This window comes from Equus asinus, chromosome 1, assembly GCF_041296235.1.
Source record: "Equus asinus isolate D_3611 breed Donkey chromosome 1, EquAss-T2T_v2, whole genome shotgun sequence".
NCBI classification, from domain to species: domain Eukaryota; kingdom Metazoa; phylum Chordata; class Mammalia; order Perissodactyla; family Equidae; genus Equus; species Equus asinus.
In genome coordinates, this window is record NC_091790.1 from 204,955,437 (window position 1) to 204,971,338 (window position 15,902).

General features: G+C 45.6%; 1 protein-coding gene across 3 annotated transcripts in view; it reads left to right on the plus strand.

The window, feature by feature from the left end:
- Window positions 1–15,902, plus strand: part of DPP6 (dipeptidyl peptidase like 6) — a 988,762-nt gene that overhangs the window by 315,354 nt on the left and 657,506 nt on the right. The gene's annotated exons all lie outside the window — the stretch shown is intronic.

Sequence of the window (15,902 nt, forward strand, 5' to 3'; positions counted from 1 at the left end):
TTTGTGACATACAGACATATTTAATTTTGATGTAGCTAAATTTACCAATCTTTTCCATTATGATTTCTGACCTTAAATATTTGGAATCACTGTGAATTCAGCTGTTCACCAGCATACTCAAGCTAAAATACAGCAGTGGGTTAGAAATTGCCCCTCCTGGAGCTATGACAGTGTCATTTGCAGCAAGAGTCAATGAAATGGGGATCTAGTCTTTTGATATGCAGAACCGAAAGCTTTTAGAAGGAAGAGAAAGTTGAGTCCCACATGATGATGCAGTTACCAGTTGTGGTAAGCAGAATTCCAAGACCCCCCCGCCCCCTGTGATTCCTGGCTCCTGTTGTACCCACACGGTCTCCTGGTTATTCAGTGAAGCACTAATCTGGGTGCTGCTGCTATAAAAGGATTTTGCTGAGGTAATTAAGGTTCCAAATCAATTCATCTTCAGATAGAGAAATAATCTGGGTGGGCTGACATAATCACATGAGCCCTTTAAAAGCAGAGAGTTTTCTCCAACTGGTCCCAGAAGAGGAGGTTAGAGAGATGCTCTGGATGGCCTCGAAAAAAGTAGCATCTTTGTCGGGAACTGCTCATGGGGGTCACTCACAAGGAACTGAAGGTTTCTCTAAGAGCTGAGAGCATTCCTAGTCAACAGCCAAAAGGGAAACGTCAGCCCCACCACCACAGGAGATGAATTCTGCCAACAACCAGTGAGCCTGGAAGAGGGTTTGGAGCCCCAAAGAAAACACAACCTGGGCCTTAGTTACCTGTCCACTCTACAAGCCCTCACACAGCACCCAGCCTGGTGCCTTTTGTACAGCAGACGCTCAATATAGGTTTGTGGAAATGCATTTTCATAACTGAATACTCATATCTAAGCATTTCCTGTCGCTTGTGTATTTTGGCCCCCATCATCCATATAAATATGCTAGCTAGACCTACCGAATCAGCTTGTATTGCAGAAAGATTGGTTAAAATGGCAACTACCTGATGTAGCCATTAAAAAATCATGAAAGGGAAGGGAGCAACCCAAAGGGCTGGCGAGGCAGTGTCTCTGCTCAGGATTCAGGCTGCTTCCTTCTCCGTGGAGTGCTTCCTTCTTCAAGGAGCTAGATCGGCAGTCCGGTTACAGGTATCGCCTCTGCCTTATTTTGTCAGCCTTCTCTTATCTCCACACATCTGAGGGGATTCAAACAAGAAAAAGAACAAGTACCATGTGGATTTCAAGATCGTTTTAGTTCTCACCCCCATTTGCACCATGACTTCCCTCCCTTGTCTAGAAAACCAAGGGATTACAGTAAAGGTCACAAACATTCACTCATTCTCTCTCCATCCTCGTTAAATCCGGACTGTGCTGACTCTGCCCACAATAACCAGAGACTGTGTGTGTGACCATGGGGTCTTGGCAAGAGTGAGAGGGGAAGTCTCTGTGTTCTCGCTCCCGGCTACCTTCCCTCCGTCAGTTTCCTCTCTGACCCCCAACCCCGTCTGTCTGCCTGTATCTCTCTCTCCTGCTCTTTTCTTTCTCTTTCTGAGGAGGAATGCATCCATAAATGAAGGGACAAAGGAAAAGTTTGAAAGGAAATCTCTCAAACTGTTATTATTCTACTTACCTGTAGCTGCGTGCGGGAACTTTTACTTTGTACTTTATTAATTTCTGTATTTGATCTTTTTTCACAAGGAACACAAAATACCTTTACAAGTTTTTGAAAAGCAAATACACACTATGTATTACCCCTAGCTCGGGTTTATCTTTCCTAAATGAACCCAAGCCTCATAGTTACAGCCTGTACGCCCCACTCACTCTAATTGCATCCCTTCCCATGTGGATCATAATTGAGACTAACACCCCGAGTTTTCTAGGGGCCAGAAAATGTCCTCGAGGGGTTTGGATAGCCTAGGTCCCACAGTCATTTCGTTTTGAGTTTTCACTTAGACATCGAAGACCCTAGGCTCTGGCCCACAACGCGGAGTGGAAGTCACATCCTTGACATGAACACAGACAAACTCTGATGGGCAATGGAACGTCCCCCTGGCTGACTTACTCCTGAGGCTTAGTCCTTTGGGGCTGCTGTAACAGAATACCATCGACTGGGTGGCTTCAACAACAAACATGTATTTCTCACAATTCTGGAGGCTGGGAATTCTGGAAGATTTGGTGTCTGGTGAGAGCTCTCCTCCTGGTTTACAGAAGGCTGCCTTCTCCCTGGGTCCTCACATGCAGAAAGAGAGCGAGCTCTAGTCTCTTCTAGTGTCTGATAAGGACACTAATCCCATCATGGGGCTTCACTCTCGTGACCTCATCTAAACCTAATTAGCTCCAAGAGGCCCCATCTCCTAATACCACCGCACCGGGGGGGTAGGGTTTCAACGTCTGGATTTGGGGGTAGGGAGGCACACACATTCAGTCCATAACATCCTGTCCATTGGGGCTGTTCCATATCTGGCCACCAGCAATGACCTGGGGACCACAACTGGATCAAGGAGATCATTTCCAATTTGCTGTCAACATCTGCTGACCAATGTTCCCAGCCAGTGACCTGGGCTGAGGGATGTGGGGCTGGGGTGGGAGGGTAGACCGTCCTTAGCGAGGACGAGGAGGACGAGAAGGTGGAGAGATTCGGGAGGGAGCAGGGAGGCGATTGCGAGCACGGGGTTTCAGGCCAGGCCATGCTCCTCACATGTGGCCTTGTACACAAGATCTGTTCTAAGTCAGACTTGCCTCGTCTTAAACATGGAGTAACATGATGAGTGTTGCGTGGATGAGTGGTGCCATGTCCACCATGTAACATTCTAGCAACCGTGGAAGTTACTAGGAGAATTCAGTGAAGTAAAACAGTCAGAGCTCCCCATGTGCCAGGTGCTGCCGTCCATGCTGTCGGGGCTTCACTGTGTCCGTCACTGATGAAGGCAAAATGCTCGCTCATTACTGTAACGGCTTTAATTTTTTGAAGCAATGATCTTTAATTTATTTTGAAATTTCAAATGTCAGTAAAAGAAACATGCTATTTTTAGGGCATGAATTTAAAATGCTTCCAATCCCTCATCCACCTTGTGGAAAGCACGTGCTGGTTGTTCCCATGACTTTCTGAAGCTCCCCACACACAGCCCCGCTGCTGACTGAGGCAGGGGCTGCAGGAGGTGCTGTGGACTCCAAAGGGGCCTGGAGCAGCGCCATGTGACAATGTCAGGAAGTCGTCCTGCTTACGTCTGTGATGCCTTGGGTTTGCAAAGCATCCTAGCTTCTGTGCATGTTTACGTGGATATCATATTGCTGCGAAGATGGAGAGCAACCACAGGATGGAGGATTTAGCTAGAAAGCAGGAGGCATAGCGAAGGGAGTTGGCAAAGGGAGTAGCTAAGGAAATGGTGTATCTGCTCCAGTAGAACTCCTGCCAGCAGAAACACCATGGTCCTGTCTGAAGCAGGTCAATGACCTGGTGGCCCTCCCTACGTCTGCTGGCCTCCAGTGCCTCTCACAGCCATTGCCTTGTAGCCTATAAAGCCCCAGGGCAGCGGCACTTTATCAGCAGAACATTTGTTGTGCCTTTTAGAATAAGACAACAAGAACCTCGGCTGTTGGTTCTGACTAACACCCTGCACATCCCAGCGCAACCCGCATGCTCCAGCATGCACCTGGCCCAGTGCAGAGCATTCAGCCGGGCTCTCTGAAGGCTGCTGGAGGCCCCGTAGCGGAATCCCCATAGCGGAAGCCCACCAGGCAGCTTGGCACGAGGCAAGGCCTGTTGTTTCCAACCCTGCTCTGCCTTCTGGCTGCTGGATGGGGAATTGCAGTGCGGTTCTTTCCTCCAGTGTTCCATCTGGCGAAACATCTGGAGCTGGTTCTGAGGCATGAGGAGAACATGTGCGGAATGATGAATGATGCCTAAGAACTGAAATCTCGGGGAGGGCTGACCTGTTTACAAACAGGACTGCAAATTTTAAATAGCTCTGGTGATTCCAAACTGCTCTTCTTGGGGGGCCCCCACAGAGAGCATTTCAGGCCCCAGCAGAGCAGGATTATAAACAAAGGCCTGAGTCTTGATCATGCTTCAGGCATTTGGGAGGAAGTGGGTGAATGAAGAAACAGAAAAGATTATAGAGAACTGGAAAACAATTTATTCTTTCACTGATGGACCAACAATCCCAAGTGCTAGGGGGTGAGTTCTAGGAAAAAGAGGAGATAGAATAGAATGAATGCTACACTGAGTCATGGGCGGGCAGAGAATGATCCATCCTCCCCCGCGGCTCAGGCCCCCAGAACTTCCAGGCAGGCAGATGCACCTGCTTTCCTGACAAGACCAGGTTGGTGGTGGGGAGAGGACCTTTGATTTGTATTACTGTAATTATTAACAAAGCAAAACCAATAAACATTTGTAAAAAATGTATGGGTCTTTGTCTTGTATCTCTTGAATCTACAGCAAAATTGTCAGAGAAGTTCTGATAATGGAATTCTGATTCCTTGTGATGACACAACCCCCAGATTGATGCTTTTGTTTTTGCTCTTGTTTTGCTGTCCTGAGAGAAGAACGTGCCCCCTGGACATTTGAACATATCCTCTTCAGTGTGGAGCTTTTCTTCTGAAAATATTTAGGTCATCAACAGAGAATGGGTAGAATTTTTGAGAGCAACCTTTCTCATTTGACAAGATCGTCTTCTCTTGCCTTGGGCACTTGGACACCACTCACCCTGGCTTTCAGAGGAAAATGTGGAAGTTGTCAGGAATGAGTGAAAACATGGCTGGGATGCAAAGGGGCTCGTCCACCAATCTGCCACTCTCTGGGACCAAGATGCCAAGGGATGGTCAAGACACGGCTTTCTCTGGGAGGATATACCAAGAAAGAAAGCAAAATGGAAAATGTGTGCCATGTGAGGGCACAAAGTCAGTCCCAGGAAAGGAAGATGTCGAGCACGTTTGCGGAAGTTGAGAGGGTCAGCGAGAGCCCACGTTTATTAAATCTCAAAAGAATAGCAGTGCTCCCAAATTAGGGCATCCTATGGTCTTGGCTCTGAAAAGAACAGAGAGGTGGTTTAGTCTAATTCAGCCTGGAGGTTCGGAGCCCTTTCACTGTTTCTTCTGTATTATCCATACTCACTTTTGAACCTTGCAGGCACACAGCATAGTCAGGACACCCAGCGTTTTCCAGCCTTATGATCTTTTTCCTCTGATCTTCACTGCCTCCTGCTCACCCCAGGCTGCTCCTGTACCCAACAAAGTCCAAAGTTCCTGAAAAAGGAATGTCCTCTCTGGTGTCAGGAATGAGCTAAGAATTTTGCCTAGGGCGGCTTCCATGAGCCTCCTCAATGCCTGGGTCCACCCTGTTCCCAGCACCCAACGGGCACTCCATGATCCTCCATGATCCTGTGGAATGCTGGACCCGGTCGGGTTCCCTGATGTGCTCACATTAATATCTATGTGTATATCCGTGCACATAACAGAACTTGAGGACATGTTCAGGGACCTGGTGATTCCAATTGGGAGGATCTGTCAAGTCTTTTCCTCTGGGCCACCTTCCTCAGGGCCTTTGCTGGCTCTTCCTTCTTACCTTCCCCTTGAAGGCCAGGAAGAGAAAGGAGGCAAGGCTGTCTCTACAGGTGTTCTGCAGGTGACTGCGTCTCTGCCAGAACTTCCATGATCTGACTCAGACTATCACCCAAACCCATTATTTCCAACAGCTCACTGACTGTCTCCCCCACCCACGTATCGATTTGCAATTTGGATGGCATCTCCCTCATCCTTTCCCCAAACCTGACTGAGTTTTCAGTTGCTGCTGCTGAAGTCCATGCCGTAGGCCAGTGTCTATGCAGTTGGCCAGCACAAAATGGGGAGGCATTCTGGCTTCTTTCAGCCTTCTGTCCAACACACTTGGACACACTTGGTTGTGTGTATGTTGGGAGCTGTTTTCATTATTCAGATGATTCCTGGCTATTTCTGCTAAGCATCCACAGTTCTTATTTCTCACCTCTCTTCTCACCTCCCTAATTAAGTTCTCAGGAAGAAGAAGCTAGCCACGGAGTCGGTGTAACTCCTCCCCATTCTGACACATTCGCTCAGCTTCAGAGACGCAGGCTGTCATGAACAGAGTTTCAGCCTCCAGAGGATCTCCTTCTGGTCCACAATCCACTATAAAATTTTCTCTGGTCATCTCACTTTTTAATACTGTTTCCCTCCTCTTTTTGCTAAATGTCCTTCAGACCCCTTATTTGATTATTTCATGTTCTCCAAAAGGTACTTTTTAAAATCTTATTTCTCTGTTAAAAATCTCAGTGCTTTTTGGCATCTGTCTTAGGTTGGGAATCTCTGGGAACCTGAGATCCTGAGATAGTGATTTCTATGCAGAAACTTTATTAGGGAGTGCCTTGGGACCAATCCTTCTGGGAAGGGAAGGAAGTAGGATTGGGCAGGGGGAGAGTCGGACTGCAGTACGGGGCCAGTGGAGGGCTCGGCTGACCCACAGGGGGCTCTGGAGCTGGGGTGACCCTGCAGAGGTGTCTCTCCTTGAGGCAAGAAGCCAGCTCTTTGTAACCTCCCCCCACCTGATTTACTGAATGTGGACTTCAGAGGAGATGCGGTTGGCTCTTGGGAGCTGTACGGACTGTCTCCAGCACACCGCTGGTTCCAGCTGACAGCTGCCAGTTGCCCACTCTCCCATCTTTTGGGGCACTGGGGACCTCAGTCCTGGAAGGGCAGGGGCAGCATCTCAACAGCACACCAAAGTATCCCCTATGGGTTTGTTTTCATAAATATAAATCAGTGCTGGTACTTTCAAGAGTTGGGCTCCAAAGAAGGACTGCATCCATCAGTTCATGTTTTTCCAGATCTCCAGGCCATTTATCCATGCTGTCATTGTAGTCTATTGACTCGGTCCCCCAGCTTAATGTTAGTACCTGCCCATATGTCAACCCACGGACACCATTTGATTGCAAGCAGAGAAGCTTCCTAGTATAGACATAATTACAAACATCTCTTCCCTCTTGCTGTGTAGTTCCACTGAAAGTTCCATGGCTGGATGAGCTAAGACAAGGTTCTGAGTGTACATAAAAAGCACAAAACGTGGCAAAGTAGCCTCCTGTCAGTCGGTAGGCTTGGGATTAATGTCAATGAATGCAATTGTACCTTTTGTTGTCCAGACCTCAGTCTTTGAATGTCTCTTCCTTCTGGGTCAAATGAACTTTTACCCTGCGGAATGTAGAAAGAAAAGTAAGTGGTTTCAACTCCCTGTTGCTTAAACAAGGGGAGAGTTATTACTTGTAGATAAAAAGCCCCTTGTCTCATCAGACATCTCACATCCATTGGTAAATGTGGGTGACCTTTCAAGGTGGCCTCAGCTAACTGCTGATGGTTTGCCAGGTGCCACCCTCTGCCTGTCACTGCTTGCTCGTGCTCGATACTCAGCAGCATCTCCAGAGCAGGAGTCAGCGAACTTTTATTTAAAGGGCCCAATAGTAAATATTTTAGGCTTTGTGAGCCATATGGTCTCTGTATCAGTTATGCAACTCTCCTGTTGTATTGGGAAAGCAGCCGTAGGCAACACACAAATGAATGCGTGTGGCTGTGTACCAATAAAACTTTATTTACAAAAACAAACAGCAGGCTTGGTGTATGTGGTTTGCTGAGTCCTGCTCCAGAGAGTGGCCTGAAGTGGAGCAGAGTGACCTGAAGTGGAGCTCAGAAACAATGGCTCTGATAGAAGGTGGCGTATCCTCTTGAACCCAGGGACACTAACAGTGTTTTTGGTTGAGTTATTTAGACTTTCAGCCATAATTCAGCTAGCAGCTGACTATTTATTCATCTGTGAGTCCTAGCACATCATATAATTGTGCCCCCAATTCCTATCAGCAAGGATGTGATGCAGAAATTGGCTATTAGTTGACTTCAGGCAGCAGGACAAGTCTGAACTCAGCTACTGCAATTGCCATCTTGGTGGCATTATCAATGGAGAAGGGTCATAACTATAACCAAGAAGAAAAGGTCTTAGGGTGACTATTCAACTGGCCTGTCCATATTTTGCCTACCATCTCACTGAAATCTTTTTGAACTGAGAACCAGGGCCATTTCTCTGACTGTAAAGGCGTGGTAGAATGTATCCAATTAAATGTTTTGATTGCTGGGTGCTAACCAGTTGTGTGTGTTTGTGTGATGTTTGGGCTAATGAGATCTCTGGATGATTACAATGATGATTCAACTGCCCAATGAGACCCTCTCCCTGCCCCCACCTTCCCGTGTCAGATCCTCCACAAAACAGACTGATGCTTCCAGTAAAACATTACTGAGGCGATCCAAGAAACAGACAAAGATAGTCCCCGAAATTGACTCCCACTTTAGTCCATAAAGCCTGTCCATAGGATGACCAGAACATTATTTAAATTCAGAGAACAAAACCACAGACGGAACCAAAGAATTTTTCTAGTCCAAGCGCTTATTTAAAGTTTGAGTGACTAAGGTCCATGGAGATGTGACTTGCCAACTTTCAAGTGTCCTCTAAGAAACAGTAATAGAATATATTAGATTTCTTTTTAAAAGAAACCTTAATCAAAGCACATGATGCATGCACACATACGCACACACACTCACACCCCAAAGCCCGGATCCAGTTCAGCTCACAAGCTTAGGATCTCCTTTGATAGATGTAAAGCTCACAGTGATGACAAAACATGTGTCTCAGTCTCTTTGCAGGGCCAGGGAAGAGGGGCGGATAAGATTATGGGGACAATTTAAGCTCATAGCTGCTTCCTTCTGAACTGCTGACAGCTGAGCCACAGTGCTCTGGTGGCAGGGCTTGGGTTGACCTGGGCTGGTAGAGCAGTGCTCCTGGGCATTCCCAGTTCCTCTACCTTCCCACCCAGTGGCTTCTCCATAGGTGGGTTTTGTCCAAGATTCTAAGTCCTTGATGCCTTCCTGACTAGAAGGCTCCTCTTGAGAAACTACAGAGCAGAGAATGTCTTGGGAGTCCTCCCATTTTGTCTTCAGAGCTTCTCCGCTTAGCCCCGTGGTGTTTCCCACCCTAGTTAGGGTACAAAGCCTGTCCTGTAATTTTAGACCCTTGTCTTGACCTGTATATGAGAGCCATTGGAAGGAACAGGATTGAGAGTTTGCTAGATAGAGCTAGTGGTGCCTTTCCTGAACTCTTGGTGTGGGTGGGGTCCTTGAGAGCCATAGTCAGGAATTAAGGGTTCGATGAGCACCTCTCCCTTGCAGGTTGAGCCAGCCAGAGGCTGTGTCGATTCAATTAGGGTCTATGCCACAGAGATAATACCTGGAACTCTGAACAGCTAACCTTCCAATGTTACATTCCATCCTTGGAGTAGGTAGCGCCACATCCAAAGATGTAAACCATGAGCACTAATGGTCAGAGGATGCAGGAAAGTTGTTAAGATGGTCCCATTGCCTTGTGCTAGGGGAGCAGTCCCTGTGCAGATACTGGTCAGTAATTTCTTCTGAAAACCTAATACTCACTGCAGGGACTGTGAGCTTCAGTTTGTTTCATAGGAACCCATACATTTCAAATCATGTATGATCATCCATGTTGCTGCCCCAACATTGCTGGGTTGTTTATAATCTGTGCATCCAATGAACCTTGCATCACAGACTCTGAGCCCAAGGAAGAGAAGGCCATGGCCTTAAATATTCACTTAAATGTTGGCAAAGTAATGTGTTCATTGAGTATGTCCAGTGTTTGTCTTAGAAAACCAGGAACATTGTCACCCTTTGACCCCAACTGACCCCATGCTCTGCTGTGCCTTCCTCCAAAGTTTTACATCTCTATCACCTGGTCCTGGCCTAGTCTGCAGACTCATCTAGCCAAGACCACAAGCCCAGCCAGGACTCCACAGCCTGTTCCTCCATTTTAAGTGTTCTCCAAATTTCTACCCACCTACGCTCTGCATGGGTCAACCAGATGCCCCAACGAGCTCTGGAGTCTTTACCTGTGGGGTCTCCTCAGGGCCCATGGCTAGGCTGGCCCCAATTCCAAGAGGACAGACAAGTGATCTACTCACTTCTGCAGGCCAGAATGATATTTCTTTTGCAGGATCCTGTAAGACTGGGCTGCCAAAGAGTGCCAACAAGTTGATTTTTGGATGACTCAAATTGTTTACATAAACAGGGGCCCTACAAAAAGTAGTTGGCCAGGCCCAGAGCACCACAGGGCTGGCTTTGATCAGGCAAACATTGATAAACCATCTCCCAAAACCATTAATCTCTTTTAGACTGTTCTCAGTGGTCTTGAGGAATCATTGATGCTATTGGTTTAGAATAGAGAGACTATTAACTAGTGGTTTAGACTAGAGAGAGTATTAACTAATGGAGTTGATCTTTATTGGATACAGCTGGCCCCCTTTGGTGGCACATGGTAAGAAGAGAGGCAGCAGGCTACATAATCCTTATTGAAAATAAATTTCATGAACGTAACATACAATTCACAGGAAACTCACATATAGTTTCTCCCTTATTTAGTAAAATCTCCTTTCTGATCAGTACCTCTTAGTAAGTTGAGAGAACCAGGCATAGTTTGGTTTCTTAATCAAATTTAGACCTTTAATTTAATAAGGCTTATGTAAATATATACAGATGACCCATGAATATCAAAGTCCATCTGTGACAAATTTAGCCAAAAGAGACTAGAGTGATCTAATAAATTTGTCCTTAGGCGGGGAGCATTTTTAAAACACAAGCTCCATTGGTAGATGGGGGAGTTCTGTATTGGTGCTATTCTTCATATAGCTCTGTGTTGTTTTTACTGCTGGCAAAGAGCAAGTTATCTTTGCAATTTTTGCAAAAGAATTTAAGAGGTATACCTCATTGGGATAGTTCAGTCTTGACTAGTGTGATCCTTTCTAGTTCTTGGGCAGAAGAAGACCTAATTTAGGTATTATCATTTTTGTTATTCTGAACGTTATTACTTAATACACCACAGAGTTGCAATACTTCGGGGCATACCTATTTTTGCATACATATGAAAGAGCCTCATCTAAATTTTCTCAGCCAAAAGGAAAGAAGGAATCAGAAAATGCGAACTCAGTGATTTAAGCTGCTACACGCTCTCTCTGCCCAACTTGTGTGAGAAAACTTGGAAGAATTTAAAGCCAGTAACCCTACATAGAGTTCCAATTCCCCCCGGTTTCTGCTTCTAGAAAGCTCGAGAGAGTCTGAAACACACAAGAAGAGAAGCTCTCTGTGAGGGGAATTGATTCACTAATTGTTTTCTGCTTTGTGTTTGTTTTTCTTTTAAGACCGTTTTTCATTTTTATCTTTTTCAAAGTAGTACATGCACAAAGTTTGTAAAATTACCTAGTGCAGCAAGGCTCTGATTGACTAAAACAGTCCTCTGCTCCTTCCTTCTCATCTCAAGTCTTGCTTCCCAAAGGCTAACACTTTCAATTCTTGTTATTTTTTTCCAGGATCTATTTTAATATTTCTCAATAAGATACTTAAATATTTGTATTTATTCATTTAGATATTGTCTATTACTTTTCTGTTATAATAGGTGAAGATTAACTCTTCTGTTTCACTTTTCACCCAATTTCACCTTCCACCATACTCTCATGTAATTATTTCCCTATATTTTGGTTAAACCATTATACGATGATTACGTTGTTGCTGAAAAAGAGGTGTAATATTTTACATTCTTTTTTCATATAACTCTTTCTCCCTGGATTCTTAGCATTCAAATAGCTTCTGTTCCTCCTGGAGACCAGCCCGTGGAACCTTCCATCCTCTAATTCCAGATGGATGGGTGCTCTACAAACCATAGCTTCTGGCTCGGGCATCATCCTCACAATCAGCCTGGGTGTTTCTTTGCCTTTTTCCTGTGTCAGAAATAAAATCCAGAATGTTTATGTGGCAGCCCTTGATCCCCTCTGCTTTTTCAGATCAAATGAATAAGATGATTTAAATCAAAAGGCCATATTTATGAGATACTGAAACCTACCCTTCCCCTCATCAGAAATAAAATCTCTGCTCCGTCCCTGACCCAGTCTGCTTGCCGAACATGAACCTGGTCACAAGCAAGTCAGAGAGAGGTTGTGCACACCACTCCTGCTCAAACAGGACGGAAGTAGAAAGATTGGGTGACGTTTTGCCTTTGCTGAGCACTCTGTACGGAGTATTTATACTGATCTTCACAAGCATGGTGTTTGTGGGTTGTACCAGATGGTAAAGCGTGTGTAGAGAGGTTAGGTGGGTACCCAAGCCAGGGCAGTAAGCAGCAAAAATAGGACTTGAACTCAGGACTTCTCAGTCTGTGTCTAGTGTTCTTTGAGCTTCTCATCCTGAGTCACTAGTCAAATTATTACCTATAAATGAAGCTACAGTCCTCAAGGACGTACATTAACTCCTTTTAGGTCAGTACGTGTTATTTAGTGCATTAATTAATTGTGCTGGAAAAGGTAACCTATTTCCTCAAGTGCTTTGCTATCTCAGGCTTCCTAAACTCAGAGTGAAAGTCATTGATTTTTCTCTGACAAGCTATCTTTAAAGGAGCAAGGAGTGCCTGGCTAGTCTGTGCTGTGTACACAGTCATGACAGATCAATGTAAAGAGGTACCTTGGGTTATCTGCAATACGAATAGCCAAGACAAAATTTGTCCCGTAGACATGCCATCCATCACAGTGGCTGTCACTGATGAATGGTGATGAAGAATGCAGGAAACTTTACAGAGGTCCTCACCCCAATCCAGTGTCCACCAAACTTGGTTTAGATTGAGGCTTTGGCATGTCTAACGTGAGTGTTAGATTCATTTCCAGAAGGCAGAGAGAGAGAAGACTTGGAAAATAGCTTAAAGGCAGATAGTTAATTAATCCTAAACCCACTTCTCTTTATCATCTTGGCAATGAAATTACTATCCCAATACAATTCGATAGAAGCCTTGCTAATACTCTGCTTAGCCACACCCCCACCCCGATGGGGGTGCCAAAAACATGCGAGTCATCTGACCACAAGAAGTTCCTGTCCTTTTGAAAATGATCATACATAATTAAGTGCCTACATTTCCCAAAGTTAAAATACTCCTTGCTTTAAAACCAGTGGAGGACAGTTTTCCCCAGGAACAGTCAAGAGCCACCTAAAAATGCCACAGCATGGCACTGCATCGCGTCTCCCAGTGGGCCCACTTCCCCTTTTATCTCTTCTGCTTTGCCTTTTTGAGATCAGAGCCACCCTGGATGATCCTTAAACTTGGGTTTTCCTTTCGCTCCAGGCCTTCATGTTCTTTGCTCCTTTCCTAGTGTGTGACCTTGGTTTTTCCAGAAGATGCCTTTGCTTATGTACTAGACTCTGGGACCCAGTGCACTCCACTTCGCCCTCCCCAGGCCATCCTGGGCACACTGTCATCTCTAAGTGCCTCCTGGAGGAGGGGACCAAGTTGGGATTTCCCACATCTCCATTCCCACTTTTCCCAGTTCTATCTGTAAGGATGCAAGGATAAATCACAGAGGGTAAATTCTCGGAAGATGGGAGCCTGAGAGAAGAAATCGAGGCGCTCTTGTCCCTAGCACAGAGGGAGGGTCCATTGCTGGCGTACTTAACAGCAGGGCATCTGCGGGGAGCAACCCTGGCTCTGATGTTGGTGCTCGCTCAGAGCTGGTCTCTGACTCGGGAAGCCTAGAATCAGCCAGCAGGGCTCCGCAGCCCCACTTCCCTTATCTCTCTTTTTGAAAACAGATAATATGATGTAACTGCCCACAAGGTGGGCACCTATGAATAGCAGAGAGCATGTTTCCATTACCCAAAAAACACAGGATATTTGGTAGCTTCTCAGAAAAAGCACTGCACAGCCAATGCAGAACCGTGCTCCCTGAGCGAGAGTCAGGTGTGCTGGTGGGAACAACATGTCAGCAGGTCTGTGGTGGTGGCAACGTGTGACTGTGACCTCTACATGGGGCAGATGACACCTAGCCCTACCGCTGACTGGAATTCCCATATTCTTTTATTTTTCCTCTGAAAGAAATGTTTTTTTATTATAATAGATACATCCTAAAAATTCAAAGGAGATAAACAAAAAGAGTAAATAAAGCCACATCCTTGTTGGGTTTATTCCTTTGCTTTGGGGCTGGTTATTCACGTTTAGGTTAGTATTATTGCTGCTGGTGCGAGCACAGAGCGCTTGCAGAGCATGTGCACCTGTTCGAAACAGATACAGAAGGCCCAGCTCCGGGAGTTTGGGAAGACAACGTGTCCCCCCCCCCGCCATGAGACAATGAGGATGGAGGCTCAGAAGCCTGGGTCACACATTTTGCTACTGGGAGAGGTAGAAATAGATGCCAAATCTTTAGGCTTCAGACTTCTTTTTTTCCTAAGAGAGGGACGTTTTACTTAATTTTCTAGGCTGAAGGCCAGAGCTCAAGTTAATATAAACCTTCCCAGAGAGGCAGTTGTCTGTTCTCTTGGTCACCTCTGAAAAGCCAAAGAACAGACTATTAGAGAGTACTGGTTGGTCCCTGAGGAGAAGAAAAAAAGAACTGAATAGATCTATTTAAATCTCAATTGAGTTAATCTACTCAAGAGACAAAATAATCTGAAAATTAAAAGTATGTAATTTTACCTCTCAACATTTATCCTGGGTATTAGAAAGCATACTCTGGTTAAAAATATATTCTGAAGAAGGTTTCATTTAATTATAAATATGTACTTTTGGTTTTCCACCTCTTCCAAAAATATGCTGGGGTTAATCTCAAAGCTCGGCAACAGCGGGTTGAAGGGCAAAGAGTCAGTCTAGGAGGTGTGAGACCTGGTTAGGGTCAGGGTCTCACTGGTGTAAAGCGAGTTTTTAGTCTAGATCTGAGTGTCGCCGGATATGGCCCTCAGTTTGCTTGGTGGACTGTGAGTGTCCTATATATGTGCAACACAGCAATCCAAAGACGAGTTTACCTCCGTGGTTCTTACAGAATGAATGACCTACAATTCCATAGATTCCTATTTTCATATACACTTAAGGGTTTCTACGTGAGTTATTAAAGGCTATTGAAGTCTTGACTATGTAGGGGAGGAAGACATTTCCTCTTCCCAAATGTGGGTTCGTCTGGCTGGAGAACGAATTAAATTCACATGAGACAGAATAGCAAGAGAAAATTAAACAAAGCTTTATGAGGAACCTTGGCCCGGGGCCTTTCTTCCTGAAGGAAGAAAGGGCACCGAAGAAGTGGGGTGCACAGAGTGGTTATATACCCCCAAACAAGGTGTTTCACATGTGATTGAAATGTCCCTCCCACAATAGTCACAAGATTGCCCTGTCGGCACAGTGCTTGATGGACACAGCGGGTAGTGGGTCTGCTATCTCGGTGGGCGTAGCAGGAGGCAAGTCTATTGTCTAGAGCTGGGCGGTCACAGGTGAGTGCTGCAATCAGTTCCCAGACTAAGGAAAGATGCTTAATCCTTAAGAAATGCCAACGTTGGGAGGGGGAGGGAAGTCAGCTACAGGAGGTTACCAGACAACCACAATAAAATGCAGATTTCAGTCATTGCCTTTGGCATTGATTAAGAGTTTCTAGAGAGAAAGTCATCTCCTTTCTTCTTCCTGGTACAGAGAGGGAGGCACCTTTTACAGATAGAGATTTACCTTACAAATGTAAATGTGTCCTAACAAAGGGCAAGTTCCATTCCTCAGAGCCTCCTTCCCTGTCCCAGTTTATCAAAAGCAATCAGCCTCAAATAATCCTCATGCCAAAGAGACATATCTTGGGGTGGTCAATTTCAGGTCCATACAACTATATAGACTAAAATTAGCACCCTGCTGCCGAGTCCTGAGGACCCATTTCTATTCCAGTCTGGCAAGCCCGCCACACTTTCACTTGCCACACCAGCAGGCAGAGTCGAAGCTCACAGCTGGGATCCCCATGCGCCAGGGTTTTGAGTTGGTCATAGTTTTCTGTTGCAGTTATCTTTGTTTTTATCTTTGTTTCTCTTTTAT